Source organism: Vidua chalybeata, chromosome 29 (assembly GCF_026979565.1).
Source record: "Vidua chalybeata isolate OUT-0048 chromosome 29, bVidCha1 merged haplotype, whole genome shotgun sequence".
NCBI lineage: Eukaryota > Metazoa > Chordata > Aves > Passeriformes > Viduidae > Vidua > Vidua chalybeata.
In genome coordinates, this window is record NC_071558.1 from 2,646,887 (window position 1) to 2,662,648 (window position 15,762).

General features: G+C 56.9%; 1 protein-coding gene across 9 annotated transcripts in view; it reads left to right on the plus strand.

Annotated features, from left to right (window-relative positions):
• The window catches only part of MEF2D (myocyte enhancer factor 2D), a 75,235-nt gene that overhangs the window by 16,149 nt on the left and 43,324 nt on the right, over nucleotides 1-15,762 (plus strand). For 5 of the 9 annotated variants that reach the window (XM_053966959.1, XM_053966956.1, XM_053966964.1 and 2 more), the window contains exon 2: nucleotides 8,836-8,904. The exons of 2 other annotated variants lie outside the window; for them this stretch is intronic. The gene's annotated coding sequence lies outside the window, so the exon portion shown is untranslated. Of the gene's footprint in view, nucleotides 1-8,119; nucleotides 8,241-8,835; nucleotides 8,905-11,773; nucleotides 11,849-15,762 lie in introns of those variants that run through there. 2 more of the 9 variants (XM_053966960.1, XM_053966961.1) reach the window with 2 other exon arrangements.

Genomic DNA, 15,762 nt, shown 5'->3' on the forward strand with positions numbered 1-15,762 from the left:
TTGGCTTTTCTCCCAAGGAGGGCAAAGCCCACAGAAGCAGAAGGGTCTGCAGTGGCTGGGGAGGGTTTTCCCACCTCCAAATCCTCCTGTGCAACCTGGTGAAAAACTCAAAGTGAAAAGAGAATTTTGAAAAGAGAAAACTCCCCTCATCAGAAAAGAGAGACAGAAACGCAGCAAAATCCCCTGTTCAGAAGTTTCCCAAAGTTTCTCTGCCCCGTACAGTCGTTCTGAGAAAAAAACAGGATAAATCCACCCCAAAAGGACAGGATTGGAGAGCAAGGACATGAGTTTCCATTTCAGCCGGGACTCCACACGTGCTGTATCCCCTGGCAGCATCCTGCTGCTGAGCCGATCGTCCCTTTCCAAAGGAGAGATTAGCTAAAAAAATCATGAGATTAAAAAGTAAAACACTTTCCATTTGTTGTAATTGGCTTCTGGGCCAATGAGCCCCTTCCCTTCCCTTCCCTTCCCTTCCCTTCCCTTCCCTTCCCTTCCCTTCCCTTCCCTTCCCTTCCTTCCCTTCCCTTCCCTTCCCTTCCCTTCCCTTCCCTTCCCTTCCCTTCCCTTCCCTCCCTTCCCTTCCCTTCCTTCCCTTCCCTTCCCTTCCCTTCCCTTCCCTTCCTTCCCTTCCCTTCCCTTCCCTTCCTTCCCTTCCCTTCCCTTCCCTTCCCTTCCCTTCCCTTCCCTTCCTTCCCTTCCCTTCCCTTCCCTTCCCTTCCCTTCCCTTCCCTTCCCTTCCCTTCCCTTCCCTTCCCTTCCCTTCCCTTCCCTTCCCTTCCCCTTTGAGCCCTTGCTGGCTCCCCTTTGACAGCACCACAAGTTTTTTTTGGTGATTCCAAGACTTGATAAATTTTCTTTTTTTTATTTTCTTCTTTTTTTTTTTTTTTTTTTTTTTTTTTTTTTTTTGCATTTGCATTTGCTGTTGCCTCTATGCTCACACTGGGAGCAGCCTTTGGGATTTGGAAGTTTCCAAGGATGGCTGCTGTGGTTCTGTTAAAGGGAGGTGATGCTTGTACTGGCCACTGAGATTTTGCTGCCCCACGGGGGGACTGAGTTGTTTGGGGAGCACAGGACAGTCTCCTATGGATCCATGCTCTTTGGTTGGCTGATTAACCAAATTACGCAGAAATCTTATTTTTTCTCTGTAGGTGCCTGTGAACCCCCTTCTGCTCCCCCCTTGCAGTGGTGTACGTGGGGGGTGGTGTAGGAGTTGCTGACGACGGCACCGAATGTGTGTTTCTCTGCACCTCGCTGGGGAGAAATATTTTAATCTTTTTTTTGTTGTTTTGGGTTTTTTTTTTTGTGGTTTTTTTTTTTTTTTTTTTTTAATAGTGGATCTGAAGTTTGGGGAGTAGGCACCTTCCCCACAGAGATTTGCCAAGGATGTGAAGGGAGCTGGGGCTTGAACTGGGAGATTTGGGTAACCCCAGGGATGATTTTGTCTCTGGCTCGGGGTTTTTCCCTGCTGGGTGGCGAAGCCTTGCTCCATCAGGATGTGACACCTGCTTTTCTGGATGCAGCCCTGCCTTTGCAGCCTCTGAAGAGCCGTGCTCAGCCACGGGACTGCGAGTGTGTGTGAGGGGTCAGGGTTTGCACACTGGCTGTGGGGTGAACACCCTTGCTGCTTCCCAAGGCCGAGCAGCCCTGGCTCTGGCTCAGAGCGTGTCTGTGCCAGGTGATTTTCCAGCTGCTTCCAGGGGTTCCTCTGATGGTGCTGCTGTCCATGGCTGGCACTGCTGGGTGCTGGAGAGGGGCAGGAGGGGCTGTTGGAGGTGCTGGAGGCCATGGCTGGCTCCACTCTGGACACACCAGAGGGGCTGTAGCACAACCCAGAATGAAGTGTGAGCCTCCCAGTGCTGGTGTTTGACAGCAGCCCCTCTCCTCCCCACAAGGAGCTCTCTTTAGTGCTCTTTGCATGTTGCCCTTACAAACAGGTTTAAAAAAAGCTCTCAGCTTCCAGCAAGGGCTGCAGGGCTGGGCCAGGATGGGGACAGCAGCAAGGGGCAGGTGGGGGTTTGCCTGGTCCCTCTACCTCACATGTGCCCACCTCCTCCTTCTGCCTTTGCAGTGGTGTTGGAAGGGATTTTGGGGGGATCATCTGGCAGCCCACGCCGGGAAAGCCCTCTGCCAGCCCAGCATGTCACCCAGTTGCAGCTGAGAGGTGTCTTAGGACCTGCTGCCACCTGTCAGAGCGGGGAGGTGGATGGGCTGGAAGTTTTGGATCATGTTTGTTTGGTTCCCATGGCGAGGGGCCAGGCCAAGTGACCCGCGGTGCCCCGAGCCGCCCGCCGAGGCCGTGGCAATGAAGAAGGTCCCCATGGTTGGTGGTTCCTGACTCAGGTGATGACAGAGCAAGGCCGTGAGGGGCCTGGGCTTTGCTCTTAGTGATGGTGATTGTGTCCCCCACTGCTCGGCCACACCTCACCCGGTGGCCCTGGAGTTTGGACCTGTCTGGCAGAGCCAGAGCCGGGGCTGGGGCTGAGCTGGCCTCGACACCAGCGAGGGTGGAGACACCCAGGCTCTGGGAGGGAGGAGTGCTGTGCCTGCAGCTCCCATGGGGTCCTTGGAGACCTGCCCTGCTGCAGGATCCTTCCCAAAGCAGGAGGTGAGAGGAGCTGGTGCCCGCTTGCCAGGGCTCCGTGTGCTTTGCCCGTGCTGGGCGTGCACACAGCAGCTCCCGGTGCCTTCCGTGTGCGTGGATCCACAGCAGGGCTGCAAACGTGTGAGCCCTGCCTGTGACCAGGCTGTTGCTGGTGGCCAGGCTGGTGCTGGTGCATGTACAGGTGTGCTGGGATGAAGTTGTGGGTGGGGTCCCTTCCAACATCACCCACCTGCTCCTTGTGCCAGGAGCTGTGCCTCCCAGAGCTGCTGCCCTCGGGGGACAGTGGCTCTCGATGTCTGGGTTGAGGAACCACACTCTGTGTTGATTTCCCTCCAGCTCTGGTTGTGTAAGCCATGGGTGGCTGTGTTAGTGGCCACAGAGTGTCAAGGATGAATTGCTGGTGTATGTCAGCGTGTGTGCAGGTGGGATTTCCACTCCCCCATGCCTCGTGTGGGGTTTGTGTGGGTGACAGGATGGCTGGATGCAGGGATGGCTGCAGAGCAGTGGCAGAGGATCTGTCCCCCTCATGTGACAGGAGGGAGAGTATGGCCTGAGAGGTGGGAATTGGATCTGTGGCCTCTGGGGAGAGGCAGCATCAGACAGGAGAGGTTGTTGGGGCATCAGGAACGTTGGTGGGGAGTCTGGAGGGCAAAACAGTTGATGGTGCTATCTCTGCTTTGCCTCTGCCTTGGAAATGCCAGCAGGAGCTGGAACTGCAGATCTGGAGCAGCTCTCACTGCTGCTGTGAAGTCTCCTGCAGCCCTGGAGCAGCACTTTCACATGGTGCTCCAGAGAGTAGGGGAGCGTGAGCAGGGTGAGGGCACCCACAGCCCCTCTTGGCACCTCTAGGACGGGTTTGGGTTCCACATGCACTGTCCCAGGTTGCCATGAAGTTGGATAAAATCAGTTCAGGGAAGTGAGGAGTGGCTGCTCCAGTTGGATATGGCAGTGGCCCATTGTACCCAAACCTGGGCATGGACCCAGACCTGATACCCAGCACAGAGCCACTTGCTGTCCCCATCAAGGAAGGTGCCAGCTCTCTTGGCCCCCAGGGCTGGTGCCAGCAGGTGGCAATGTGGCCTGAAGTATTGCCACTGTCACCGGGGTGAGGGCCAGCACTGGGTGCTTGGGATATGGGGCACCCACATCTTGGTATCCCTGTGCTCTTATAGGAGCCCCCATGATGTTCTTGGGGGCTCTGGGCTCAGTTTTGGAGTCTTCCTTGTGCTGCTGTGTCAGCAGGTTGGGACAAGGAGGCGAATGGCTTGCTCAGGGGGAGGAAATTGGGGTTTGGGGGATGCTTGTGTGTCCAGCTCTGTGGTTCACATCCCCTCTCTGTGCCTCAGTTTCCCTGCATTAGGAGGTGCTGCTGGTGCTGGGACCACTCCATGCAGGCAGTCATGGTCCTGCTGACCAGCACTTGCCCAATGGGCTGGGATTGCACTGTCCTTCAGCGGTGTCAACCCCTGGACAGGCTCGTGGAGTGGGGACATGCCAGCTGGAGCCCGCCCAGGTGTGGGTACCTGCATGCCTGGGGTATTTCTGCTCCCACCAGATGTGCCGGGTGCAGGGAGCTGCGTGGCCCAGCTGTGCAGAGAGGGCAGGAGCAAGATGGGCGCTGTGAGCCAGAGGAAAGCCCTGTCTGCCTCTGCCCTTAGGCTTCCCCTGGTGCCCCAGCAGCCTTTGGTCACTGGTGTGGTGGTGCGTGGCTTTGCTCCGAAAGCCGTGCCGGTCCCCAGCCCTCCCGCGCCTCCGGCCGCCCCCACGTCCATACAGCTGGAGGTTTCAGTTCTGCATCTCTGCTGCCCAAGGGGAACTCAGCCAGCGAGAGTGAAACTCGGCGGCTCCAACGGTTGCACTTGTGCCACCACCCCCCCCCCCCCCCCAACGCCCCCTCATGTCCCCGTGGTCCTTGCAGGGCCAGCAGCCGCTGTTGCAACACTGGCAGCGGCAGCTGTGCCACTCGGCTGCTCTGACCTTCCCCGGAGAGCGGCTTCCAGCTGCCCTGCCCAAATCCAGGGGCTGGCTTTGGTGCCGTGCTGGGACCCTTGTGAGGCAGCGCCTCTCTGCAGGGTGGCCTGGTGGAGCAGGGCTGTGAGCCCCGACAATCCCTACCCTGCCTTGATCTGGGGTACCTGGTCTGGGGTACCTTCACGCCGCCCCTCTGCGGGGTTTGGAGCGGCTCCAGTGGAGGTGGTCACGCTCTGAGTGTTGCCCCAGCACAGCTGGCTCGTGCCATCCTTCCTGGTCACTGCTCACCTCTGCGCCGCCGTGCTGGGCAGCCGAGCCTCCCGTGCCACTGGGGGTGGATTCCCTCCTCCTGTCCCCCTTTCCACAGCCCCTGGTGCTGTGCTGCTGGGACTCTGGCACCACGGGATGGTTGGGAGCTGGGGCTCCTCACTGTGTTTAACTGCCAGCCCGTCCTGCCCCATGCTCCTGCTTGGAGTGAGGTCTCTCCCAGTTTGTTCCTTCCCACCTCTTGGTGTCAAGCCAGAGGAAACCCAACTGGAAAAGGCTCAACAGGTCTAATTAAACTTTGGGGATATTCCCAGTGGCTGGTGCAAACTGAAGGCTGGGCCATGGCTGAGATGCTTTAGTTTCATGGACTGGGGAAATGGAGAAAAATTGAGAAAGTCTTTTTTTTTTTTCTTTTTTCTTTATCTTTCTTCAAAATTTTGTCTGCTCCTTGCTGTTTTGGGACTCCCTGAGACTGACATGGCACAGCTGTGGGAAATGGGGTCTAGGGTCTCCCTAGTTTGGGGTGGGAGTCCATGCACACCTGGCAGAGGAGCGGCGGGCTGGGTTGGGAGCCCGAGGTGGGGAAGTTCGGGTTTGGCATCCGAATGTTTGCAGCCCCGAGCCCGTTGCTAGAGGAAACATGAAAAAAGAGGAAGGAGAGATTGCGGTCACGGCTCTTCCTCTCCGCAATCTGCGCCTCCCTCTTGGCCCCTCCAGCCCCAAAGCTGGTTATTCTGCCCATCCATCTCCCCTTGACTTTCCAGCTGTGTGCTTGCAAGATTATTTATTTCGGGGTATTATATGTATATATGATGTAGGCAGGGGTTGTATGTGTTTGGGGTTTATATACGTGGGAATAAATATGTATTTGAGGGTTTATCTACACATGTGGGAATATATATATATTTGGTGGGTTATGTATATGGGAATATGTGTATTTTGAGAGGGCTTTGTGTATGGGAATGTATATATTTTGGGGAGTTATACATGTGGGAATATATAAGTGTTTGAGGGTGTAAGCAAAGACCAGCTGTGGTACAGGGGCAGCCGAGCATCAGCTGAGCAGATATCCAGGGAAGTCACCAAAAGCCATTTCTGCACAACCTCCAGGATCCTTACAGGCAGGTTGGAGCAGCTCCCTGCTGCCTTTTCATGGCAGCTTGTGCCAGCCTAACTGCATCAGTTAAAAATGGGGATCCCACGAAGTTCCCCTAGTTCTCCTGCCCTCAGGAGTTTTGGTGTGTTACTTGGTGAAGCCAAAGCTTTGGTTTTCAAATAGGAATAGTGTTAGCACCTGCTCAGTATTTCTGCCCCAAAGCTGGACATAAAGATTGTCTTGTCCTTACCCCTTTTTTTTTCACTCAGAAAGGGGGATTCACTTGCCTTTGCCACCTCCATCCCTCCCCTATGTGTTTTTTCCCCTCAGCTTATAAAATAACACCATTTTGAAAACAGGATACTTTTCCCCCTTCCCTGGGCAGCATTTCTCTGTCTGTAACAAGAAGGCTTCCAAGGCACGTGTGTGGTGGGGTGAGAGCTGGGAAGTGCCCAGGAGCCCTGGGAGTGGCCAGTGGCCTGACCCAGCCCCAGCCCCTCAGCAGGGCCTGCTCTCACTGTGCAGGTCGAATGGTCACCTTTTGAAATCCTCCAGAGTTTCTGGGAGCAGTGCCAGGATACTCGCTTGGCGGGGCAAAGGACGTGCATGGACAGACAAGGGAGAGGGCAGTGCCACTGAGTGGGGGCTTTGCTCCTTTGTACCAGCTCAAAATGTTGCAAAATGGGGACTTGGGGGTTCACTGGGGTTTGCTGGGGCTGGAAGTACCACCAGGTCCAAAGGGCAGCAGCTTCTGCAGCTTGGGCGGGCGTGAAGCAGCCCTGGAGCTGTCGGGCTGGAGAGCGTCAGGGTCTCAGGAGTGTCACCCCATGTGTGCTGTTCTTCCCTGTCTCAGGTGACACTGGGCTGCAACCCTGTGATGTCAGAACTGCCTGCAGGCTGAACACCCCAAAACCAATCCTGCTGCCCCTGGAGTTCCCCACCTTGGCCCTACAAGGGGCAGCTCGTCTGCCAGATTGGGTCGGCAAAGGCACTGCTGTTAGTTGGCAGCGTCTGGGGATTGTGGCACGGCCAAGGGCTGTGTGGGGTCAGCTGTTGCCCAGAAGTCATCGTCCTGGTGGGCTGTGGGAGCCAGGGATGTGGCCACGGGCAGCTGTGTCAGTGCAGGAGTCTGTGAGTGGTGGCTGTGTGGCTGTACCAGCTGTCCCGTGGCACCGTGGGCATCCTGGGCATCCCCGGTGTGTGTAGCGGCATCTGCCACTGAGAGGAAACAACTCTGTGCAGACATCTGAGGTCTTGCCTGGCCACATGTCCCCCATTGCATCCTGGTGGGCTGTAGAGCTGACCCCAAGCCCCCCCAAAGCAAAGCCAGCCTGGGCACAGACCTCGGCCACATCCTCCACTCAGCCTAGCCTGTGGTCCCCGGTCCCCACGTGGCTCTGCCAGCAGCCCTGCCAGGCACTGCAGTGCTGGGACCAGTGAGAGCTGCTCGGACACCGATGGGACGTTCAGGAACCCTCTGAGAGACCCTTTGCCACTTCCCTCGTCCTGGCTGGCAGCATGGCGCTTGCAAGGTGGCGCTTCTTCTGTGGATGTCCCTGTCCCCAAGTGGTCAGTCACTCTGCAGGACACTGTTTTATTCAGGGAGATAAAGGAGTGGTCCTGGGGGGGTTACGGGTTGGTCTGGCTTTAATTGGGTGCGAGCGTGGCAGTAGCTGGAGCCCCCCCATCCTCGTCCCCACCGCTCCCACGTCGTGGAAGAGAGACTCATCTGTCTGTCCTGATGAGGGGATCCCTGTGACTGCTCCATTTGCAGGACTCCAGCCCGGGTGCTGTGAGGTTTGAGGCTGGAAAGGCGCTTGCACCTCGGCTGTTTGGGGGTGTCCCCTCCGCTTGGCTCCTGCGGAGCGAGAGGAAGGTGCAGCCCCGGCCGGAGCCACGCGCTCCTCGCTCCAGCTTTGTTCAGGGTGAGTTTTGTAATGTCAGGAAATGAGCTGGCTGTGGGAGGGGAGGCAGCCGGGGGAGGAAGGCTGGTTTTGTGGTTGGAGCGGAGGATGAGGACGCCGGAAAGCTGAGCACAATTCCTCGCTCTGTTGCAGGTGCTGGGGGTGAGGCTGCAGCTTGGGAGCTCGGCGGGTGCTGGCCTCCGTGCCTCAGTTTCCCTTTTGTTCAGCACCGTTCCCCTCACAGGGAACGTTCCCCGTGAGGGAACTGCCTCACAGGAGCGTGCTCTGGTGATGGGCTCTGCACAGGTGCCATATGGTTGTGACCACCAGTAGATGACCAGCACAAGGCCAGCTGAAGCCACTGGGCTTTGCCCCACGGGTCTCCTCCCATTTCCCAGTGGTGAGTGGGATGAGTTTGGGAGCTGCGTTTCCTTCTGGACCGTGGCAGATTCTGCTCAGGCCAAGGACACGTGCTGCATGCATTCCCTGGGACAGTGTCTGAGCAAGCGGGTCAGTGCTTTTTCTTGTGGGATGAGCATGAGAATCTTCCCAGAAAACACAAAGTTCACCTAAACTTTGAGCAACTCTCTGCTGGCCACGCTGTCAGCTTGGGCTACATCCCTCGTTAATGTTAACTTTTGGTTTATGATTTGTTTCATTCCTGAACTCTTCCTAATTTCTTTCCCTCTGGTCTCACCGAGATGCTTTCCACGTTGCATCGTTCCCAGGGCTCCTGGTTCCCTGGATCCCTGCAGGTGCCTGGCCAGGTCTCACCCAGCCTGCACGGCCCTTGCAGCAATGCTAAGGACCAGGGCAGTGCAGGAGGGGACCCTGCAGCCCCTGTCCCATCAGCCAGCTCTGCAGGGGATACTGGGCTCCCCTCGCTGTTCCCCCCATCTGGCTGAGCTTGGATGGGACATGTGGGGAGCCCTGTCCTTGCCTCTGTCCCTGCCTCTGTCCCCTCAGACTGACAACTGCTTGCTTTGTCTTTGCAGTTGGGTTGAGGAGCGGTGGCTGCAGCTCATCCCTGGCAGGAGCAGAAGATGCAGGAGGCTGCGTAGCAGGTATGGGGGGAGATCCCAAACCCTGCCTTCCTGCCTCCCCCTTGGGTTTGCTTGGCCGTGCTTGTCTGCCCTGCTGCAGGCTGGCAGCAGGCAGAGGGTCCCACAGAGGATGCAGCTGCATGCAGCTCAAGGATCTCAGGCTCCCTCAGTGGTGCTGACCAGACCCTGCAGCCCTGCCCCAGTGAGGTTTGGTGCAGGAAGGGCACAGGGAACGCCCTGCTGCTCTGTGCACCCTTCACCTGCTCTGCACACGGGGGTCCTGCTGTGTGGGGTGGGGCAGCAGAGCCCCCAGAGCAGGGCAGGGAGGTGGTGCCCAGCAGTGGGTGCCGCTGCCGTTCTCCAGTGCCCATCTTCCCCTTCACTTCCCCATCTGGCGCAGCTCTGATGGCTCCCAGCCGTAGCCACAGCACTGATTTGGGGCTCTTTGGGTGTTTTGCAACACAGCCCTGTGTATCAGTGCAAAGGAGGGTTTTCCTGCCCCGTTTTCTCCCGATGTGGACAAGACTTGTGGCCAAACCTGCTGTTATTTTTGTCCCTTGCATTCCTCTGAAATAAGGTGCTGCTGGGAGAGGGCCTCATGTCCAGGTTTTCTTCCTTTTCAACCTTCTTGGCCTGTTTATTGCTCTTCCAGTAAATGTTTGTGTCTCCTGTGTCTGCAGTGAGGTTGTGGTACAGACACCACTGCGGGCTGGTTTATGAGGGCTCTATGGTTCCATGAAATGCATCTTCTGTACCTGAGAGTGAAATCAATAAAAGGAAAGATTTTTAAAAATAATATGCCCCTAGCTCCTGAACGGAGGGGGGGCTCTGTCACGACTGCTTAGTGAGCAGTTTTGTAGGGTTGTGATGACTTTTAGTGCTGGAGAGGGGGCAGGTAATTTATTTGGAGGCCTGGTGATGGGAGATGGGGGCAGCATCACTGCGTCCTCTGCAAGGTCAACACCAAGAGCTTCATCTGCTGATAGAAGCCAAGAGCAGCTCCCTAGGCTGGGTCAGGGGAGTGCAGCAGAAGGGCCCTGCTGTGTCTCAGCGGTGCTTGGTGTGTGCCAGCGATGAGCCACGGTGTGCCCAGGGGACAGGAGGGTTTGAGGGCTTGGCCGGGTCTGTCCCGCTGTGGCCAAGCCGAGCGCTCCAGGAATGTTTTGGGGGGCTGGTGTGGGACCAGCTCTGATCCAGTGCTCTGGGCACGAATGAGTGCTAGCTGTGGGGCACGTGTTTCGGTGTGGTGAGCGGTCACTCGGAGCGTTGGGGTCTGTCTGCTGAGGGGTGTGTGCAGAGGGCAGGGCCCTCCCCGGGCTCCCGAACACCGCGGTCCCCATGGACCGCGCGCATTCCGTGCCTCAGCCCGGATGCTGGTGGGCGGTGGCAGGATCTCTTGGTCACTGCGGTCTCCCCCACATCGCTGCTGGCTGCTGGAGACGCGGTGCCCAACTCCGCCAGCTCCGTCCTGACCGGTGACAACGGCTCCTTGTTTTCCAGTTTCGCACAAATTCTTGGGTTTTGGGTTGGCAGTGTCCTCCCTCAAAGCCCTCGTACTGCCACTGGTGCCAGCACAGAGTTTGAGCGAGGAGGAGCAGTTTAGTGATTTCTGCAACTGCAGAACTGCTCGCTCCAAGGAGCAGCTCAGCGAGTGGTGCGCTCGGGGAGGAGGATTTGGAAAAGCATCTCTGGGGACTGCTTGAAGACTTGTCCCCTTGGCTGTGCGAGTGACGGGAGCTGAGCAATTAGAGGAGCAGTATCGACCCAGCCTCGGAAGCGTGTGACGGCCGGCACCGGGAGATTTAATCCCAGTGAAGCCACGTCCCCGCGCCCTGGACGTGCAGCATCGCTGCCTGCGATCAATAGGCATTTTGTCTGAGGCCAACCCCATCTGAGGCGAACCAGGCAAACCTTCTTCTGTGACAGAAGACTCTTCTAGGGCCCGTGACCTTAACTGAATCGACTCTTTTCGTGCCCTGAAGACGGTCGCATCGTCTTGCTGCAGCCATGCTCGGTAAATCACGTGTCCATCCCTGCCCGCAGGGATGTGCCACCCTGCTCCTCTCCCAGTGAGATTTTGCATCCTGAGGGTGATTTCCAGCTGCTTGGAAAGAGCCCTTGGGTCACCAGGTCTGTTCCTCTGCTGTCTGAGGCCTTGCCTGCGTTCTCTTGAAGGTTCCTTGGCAACTGGAGTTTGCAACTTCCAGGCTCCCACTGTCCTTGAGGTGTGAGTGTGCCACCTCACCTGGCACCAGGCTCTTTGCATCTGGCAAAGACCCTCCCGATCTCCAGGGAGAGCTTGTAAAATCCAGCCTGAAACCAAACCAAATCCCCGCTCTTGACCCTTTCGGATATGGAATACTGAATTTGGTAAAGCAGCGGGTTCCTGCTGTGTTTGCCGCAGCTGAAATGTGGCTGAGCTGTTGGAGGTCACCTTTCCAGTCCCCGCGGAGCCGGGTGGCCTTCTCTGGTCATGGCACTGCCCTGCGCTTTGGGTTCTGAGCTCATCCGCTATTTTGCCACTGGCGGTGGCGGGGGTGGGGGGGGAGGTGGGGGGAAACCGCGTCTTCAAAGCCCTTTTCCCTTGGGGAAAAGCCAGCTTGGTCAGAAACGTCCGCGCAGAAATGTCATCTGACCCAGCAGCTGGCTCACGCCTCCCCGGGGGTCCTGCGGCGTCCGCTCCCCTCGGGCCGGCCCCGGCGTTGGGCTTGCCGGGGGAAGCGAAGCCCGGCCGCCGCTTTTGGCAAGCTCCGGCCGCTCCCTTCCCTCCCCACCCCACCCCGCGCAGGCTTCACCACCCCCTCCTGCCTGCTCCGCATCTGCCTCTGCCCTTCAGCCGGGGTGTCGGGGCTCGGGGCCGGCCGGCGGCCGCGGCGGCGCTCGGGGATGGCGGCTCCGTCCTGCGCTTCCTCCCGGCCGGCAGCGCGCAGCAGCCGCGGAGAAGGACGCAGCCACCCTGTCTCCTGTAAGTACCTCTCACTCTTTCCACTGGAGAGTTAAAATTAGCAACTTCTTTTTTTAAGGCAGGCGTCGCTTTAAACCTCGCCAGCCCAACTGGGTTTCCTTTTATTACCCCCCCCCCTCCCCCGGCTCCTTTTCTCTTGATTTTTTTTTTTTTATTATTATTATTTTGTTATTGTTCAACGTGTGCATGCACTTTTCTCCCTTTTTATTTCTTTATTTATTTTTTATTTTTTTCCCCCCCTTCTTTTCGTTCTTTCCTATTTTAAACACGGGTGACGCTGCAGTGTCGGTGCGGAGTTTGGAGCCAAATAAACAGCTCGGCACTCCCCCACCCCGATCGCCTTACAGAGCCCGGGGCCGGAGCCCAGCGCCGAATTTAGACCCTTATCTATTGTCAGCCTCCACGGTCGGCGCTGCTCTGCCGGGAGGGGTTGCCCCGGACCCCCTTGTTGCTCCTGACACAGATCCTCGCTGTGAGTTGTTGTTTTTCCCTCTCCTTTGTGTTCGTGGTGAAGCACAGAAGTGCCCTTAAATCAGGACCCGTTGCTTTTTGCTTTTTTTTTTTTTTTTTTTTTTTTTTTTTTTTTTTTTTTTTTTTTCCCCCAGGGCTGGGTGTGAGCAGGGAGAGAGAGGGGGGATCTGAATGATGTGGGGCTCCCATGCTGGAGAGACGGGGAAACTGAGGCACAGAGTAGGGCATGGCTCCGTGTCGGGGAGTGGGTGAGCTGGGATTTCCTCTTTTAGGAATGAAAACAAACATAGACCAGGAAGGAAGAGGCAGCAGGGACGGGCTCGGATGCAGGATCAGTGCCTGTCCGGGGGATAAATCCCTTTGGGAAGCTCGTGCCCACGGTGCCCGGTGGCAGGGCCGGCCCGGGGGGCCCGAGGTGCGGGTGGAGGGTGCCGGTGCCGGCCCGGAGCCGCGGCCCGAGCTCCGCCGCGCCAGGACGGGATGGGGCCGGCAGCTGGAAGTGGACGTCCCAGCCCGGATCTGCGAAAGCAAACAGGAAGGCGAATGGGGAGCAGCCGCCGTGTTTACTCAGAGGTTATTTATTGTGCCTCCTCAGAGGTTGCTGCTGGGCACTTTTAACACCTTCCTGCTTGGTGCTGGGTCCTTTTGGCCAGGGCTGGATGCCACAGCGGAGGTGAGCCAGGTACCAGGCACGGGGTGTCAGGCCATGTGTCACTCTGGGGCTCTGGGTCCGCTTCTTTCTCCTCCCTTGACTGTTTCCTAAATGTTTGTTTTGCTCTAGAGCCCAGCCTGGCCGGGGTGGATGTGGTGGGGCTGGGACCAGTGCTGAGCTTGGCTCACCCTAGAAAAATCTTCTTCCATTTGATTTTTTTCGGGGGTTTTATGCTGCTGCTGGTTTGGGGTAACAGTGAATAATGCTGATAATTCTTTCATGTCTGTGAAAATGAAGGTGCAGAGCCTGTGGGAAGGGGATCTTTCAGAAGTGCTTTTAGTGTTTCCCTTCCCAGGCATGTCCTGCTCTAGATCTGATGCTCATGGATCGGGCTGGAGGATAAACTTTGAGTGTGCTTTGGGTCAAACCCTGTCCTTTATCCATTGCTGGGGGTGGCTGAGGTGGGGTCTCCCCTCTGCTTGGCTCGGAGGGACGTGTCACAAGGTGGTCTCCGTTGTTGTGGGAACCACTGCAGGGTCCCAAAGTTTCTGCTTTTGGAACTGAGTGGCTGCCCTCAATACTGCCCTAGGCAACAACAGCTGCAGAGCCCTTTCCTTCTCCTCCTTTTGGGCAAACAACCCATTTGGGCAACTCTTCATTGATCCATTTTTACATCCACACCCTTCAGCAAAAATTGTGATCGAAATACTTTTATTTCTTTCTACAAACTCATGCCTTACTTTTTCTCATCCCACCTTTGCATGGGGAGTATTGACAAAAAGCTGTGGCATTTGATTTCCTTCCCCAATATTTTCCCTTTTCCAAGAGGAATTGTGATATTCCTGCACTCACAATGGCTCTTACCTGCCCTTGGGGTCCATCTCTTCTGTGCTGCAGGAGCATTCCAGGGGCTTTTCTGCCATCCCTCTGGAAACGTGGCTGGGAGCCATGGCAAGCCCTTGGCCTGGGCTATGGCCATGTGCCAGTGATTCTCCAGCACGGGATTTTGGAGAGTGCCAGAGCCAGGATGTGACAGTGCTTCTGGAAAGTGCCAAATGTTGGCATTTCCCGTTGCTCTCCAGAGCGTCACCTCCGTGCTTTGCTGGGATGTCCTTGTGGGCAACATCCTCATCCCCAGGGCTGGCCAAAATCATCGTCCCTCTGGCATGTGGCTTCAGGTGCAGCCACAGAGAAGGGGAACCTTCCCCCACCTCCTCAATCCCCCTTGCTGAAACACAGAGTTTGGCCTGAAAAAAAATCCCCTTTTAAGACAGGATGCTGTTCCTGGAGGATGTGTGCCAGGATGGGCTCTGGGTGGATGTGTCTCAGTGGGAGCCATCATCCAGGTCTGTCAGGGGCTGCCGTGGGGTCAGCAGGCGTCGTGGCCTCACCGCGGTGGCCCAGCCGGTGCCGGGGAGCAGGAGGACAGGATTTGTGTGCTGGGGACAAGAATGTGTGCCCTGTGAGTGAGCAGCAACAGCTGAGAACCAGCTGTCCTGGTGGATTTGAGCTGCCTGATGAGCTGGGGCCGGATTCTCACCCCTCTGGCTCATTGGCATGTGGCTCAGGATGCATGTGGGGTACAAGCTGAGCTGGGGAGCAGGGTCAGGTCCCAGCTGATGGCAAAGCCTTTGTGGCACAGGGGGCATCCCCATGTCCCTGCAGCCCTGAGTCATGCTGGGGATGAGGGACTTGGAACTGGGTTGTGTCTCTCTGCCCAGCCTGGCTTTGGCTGCAGCAGCTCTGGGCACCCTGGGATGCTCCAGTGGTGCCCTGCTTGGGCTCTGGATAGCGGAGTGCTGGTGGTGGCTGGTGTTATTTATGTGCTGGGTTGCAGACACCGTGTTTTCAAGGCAGCGCAGGGGAAGAGGAAGTTAAAGCCATCTTTGCCATGTGGCATCTTGTCCCAGTTCCTCCTGTTTGCTTAGAGTGAGTTGGGTTGGGGTTCAGTGGCAGCCAGACCATGGTCTGTGCCTCCTGGTGGGCTTTGGTGGCTCCTCCTCAACTGTAGATCCCGGGGCCAAGGGACAGGATCTTGTTTTTGGTGCTTTTACAGTCCCAGTGTTAGGTTTGGGCCTTTGTTTCCTTTATTAAATGAAATGATGGGGTCTGGTGGTGAGCTTCCAGCTGTAGTGTGGCAGCGTGCTCCGAGCACGAGCCTGTGGCTACGGACCAGAGTGGGTTTTGGGGAATGTGTAAAGATGGGTGGGCATGTCCACCTCTGAGAAAGGCAGATGGCCAGGATGACAATTTTTGTGGCTTTGTTTCCAGGCTGGAAGTGCCACGGGCAGGTTGGAGCTGTGATGGTGGAGTGTGAGCACTGGGATGGAGGCAGGAGCGTGGTCCTGCCTGGTCCTGCTGGTGTTGGCCAGATTTTTTCCATCTGTGTCTCCAAGGGACCCTTCCAGTGAGCTCTGCTGTGGCGTCACCCTCACAGTAATTAGCACTGCCATATCAGTGACAAATTAAGATCTTTTGCTTCTTGTCCTTTGACTGCTCAAGTGCAGCTGGTGACCACCATCACCTTCCCAGCAATGGGGGGCTCCTGACCTCACCAGCTCCTCTGCACCCCAGATGAGTGCTGGACCCTGCAGCTCCTGGGAAGCCTTCTGCTTCCTTCCCAGGAGCTCAAGACATGTGAATCCTGATGGAGAGTGTGGCATGGGACAGTGCAGGAGCAGCATCTGCCTCTGCATTGCCTGATTTGGACCCAGCAGAAGTGGTGGTTGCCTTGGGCATGGATGCAGTCAGCAGTCAGTTTATGCAAATCAAATCCTCAGCCTTGTGACTT